Source organism: Brassica oleracea, chromosome C2 (assembly GCF_000695525.1).
Source record: "Brassica oleracea var. oleracea cultivar TO1000 chromosome C2, BOL, whole genome shotgun sequence".
Taxonomy (NCBI): Eukaryota; Viridiplantae; Streptophyta; class Magnoliopsida; order Brassicales; family Brassicaceae; genus Brassica; species Brassica oleracea.
The window spans coordinates 27,744,032-27,746,844 of NC_027749.1; positions in this window are offsets into that span (position 1 = coordinate 27,744,032).

Consider the following 2,813-nt stretch of genomic DNA (forward strand, 5'->3'; position numbering starts at 1 on the left):
GATGGTGGAGAATAAGGTGGAAGTGGTGGGGTTGGAGAAAGAAGTGGAGATGGTGGGAGTGGTGGGTCATTACAAATAGCTTGTTAGTCAAGTAATCACTGAACTGATTAACTTATTTTGTTGCGGAGATATGCTGTTCAATAACAGATATATAAGCCTGTTACTTTAGAATATACATATGTTTGTATTTGTGTTACAATTTAGTAGTTATAATATTTAATAAAGTATATCTGATGAGGCTCTTATGTTTAAGCTTTTAAAAGCTAAGCTAAGCAGGCTCCTTGTGTGGCACAAAAAAACAGGCTACTTGTGGTAACCGTATTAAGTATTGAAATTGAGAAACTTGAAACAAATCTTAGGACATCAAAAGTCATGGAAAACCCATCAGTTTCTACAGTTGTGAAGTCAGTTTCCAGTTTAGTTGTATTATGTGCGTATTCATGCTACAGTCCTTAACCTATCAAGACGAATTGATTTGCTTATAAAAGCTTGATCAAGAAGAAAAATGTAAAAGGGAAGAAAAAAGCCGAGAGCAGAGAGATGACTCTTTAACCTGCATAGCTGTTACTATTGATAAGAATCCTTGACACTGCTTGCGCAAGACTGCTTCTTGTGCAGTGATATTCATCATTTCCGCCATTACTGAATTCATTTCATCTACCCACCAATGACAGCAAACAATAAAAAGAAACCTGCATTTAGATAAGGTCCACAAAAACACTGAGTAACTAATAAACAATTCAGCCTTCAGCTTCTGGACATACACATATAAGAACGAATAACAGCTAGTTTCCACTTTATATCCAATAATAACTATTATGATAATTGTATGCATCTCTGAACTCTCATGAAACCACATCATCTGCAGTACGTTGCACAGAGAAACGATAAGGGGATAAGATTCATAAGATCGTTAGAAATTCCTGAGAAAAAGAAATTCACCTTGGATATCGGCGAGAATATGGAAGACGCCACACTGTGACGACATCAACAGCTGAACTATCAATATGCTTGGGATAGAATATCAACCTAACAACACAAAAATCATAAAAAAGCATTCAGAAAATGGACTCTACTGATACAAAGTAAGCCAAAAAAAAAACACTTACCACAGCTTTTTCAATAATTGGAAAACGAAGCAAGCTGGTTTGCGAGGCTTCAGTTGCTCTTTACAAAGAATTTGAATGATCTCTGTCGAGAAGAGACCATTATTCTAGGTAGTAGGTAAGCATGTCACACATACTGCCGGTTGTATGCTTCTTCTCATCCTGCAGAACGAAGGAGAAACACTTGAAAGACAATCATTTAAAAAAAGAAAACAGAGCTTGATCTAAAGGTAATTACTAAAATCATTGGAGTGACGTGTTGGCACCTTTATATTTTTATTTTTTTGCTGGCATTTTCTATTCATCAACAGTTGCTATCAACTATCCATGTCTGAACTTTATAAGAGGCTTCAATGACGTCTTTTCTCGACCATTATCCTGCATTTAAAGCTAACTTCTTTCTCTGATAATACACAAACCAACAAAGTAAGCACAGGAGGACAAATGAAACCAAGCGGTACGGCCAGACGCAAATGCATACCTTATTATGTCTCAATTTGAGAAGGTTTGTTCCGAAATTAATAGCAACGCTTTCAAAAATACTGATGAAAGCTCCGATGACACAATCTCCCATGTTTAAAGAACAGATACATCGATCATGTAAAGCTGCTAACTTGGTGCAATCACAACCTCAGGCTCTCATGTGATCTTAAAGCCTTCAAAATCTGCAAGAGAAGAACCAATCTAAGCATATAACCCAAGAGGAGATACGTGATGGTAACTGCAAGAGATGCAAAAAAAAACACAAGTTTGCAGCTTGGGTTATGTGATAAAAACAAAACTGTCCAGAAAACATCATCGAGTGTTTCTTCAATCGTTAAATCTATTGAAACAGAGTTCAAATATTGAAACAGAGATCAAACTGAAGATTATGAGATAATTGAAGAGGCAAAACAACCTGTGAGGAGACGCTTGAGAGTTTCAGATCCAGATTGATTCTAAACAACAGCGAGGGGGATAGATGAGTTCGACATTCCAATAAAAAGAAGTTTCAAGCGTTATTAAGACTTGTGAGGATGATGTTTACCGGAAGAAATGACGCGTCTGACAACTTGATCTAGAGATTCGTCATAACAACGTGTCTGACAGCTTGATCTAGAGATTCGTCATAACGATTTGTCTCACATGACCCTTCCAAAATCTAATGTCGGTTTACCTACTCAGAGCTCGAAGAACAGGAAGAACCCTAAAAGTCAATGGTGGCAAAGACGTTGAACAGCGCAGGAGAGATAGTTTCGTAGTGGGATGACGAATGAAGACGATTTAAGACCATTAAATCACAAAACACCGTTACAGAATCTGGATCGTCCCTGCACCGATCGAAGTTGATTGAAGAACACGAAGGAGAGCATAGTTCAATATGGAAAAACCGAACCGTACCGAACCAAAATAGATAATATGGTTTGGATTTGGTATATACCATATAAACCGAATGGATATGATTTTTAAAAAACCGTAGGATTTGGATATGGCTTGGTATATAACCGATAAAACCGAATAAACCGAATAAAACCGATAAAAAAATAGAAACATGAAAATATGTATATATTTTATAACAACGTATGAAAATCATAAGTTAATCTTTTTGCTAATAACTATTACCATATTTTTTACAGTAATAAAATAGTCCTGATTTGTAAAACACTTGAACTATAATTAAATAACAATTCATCGCAAACATGCTTCTTATTTTCTTATTCTTCTTTT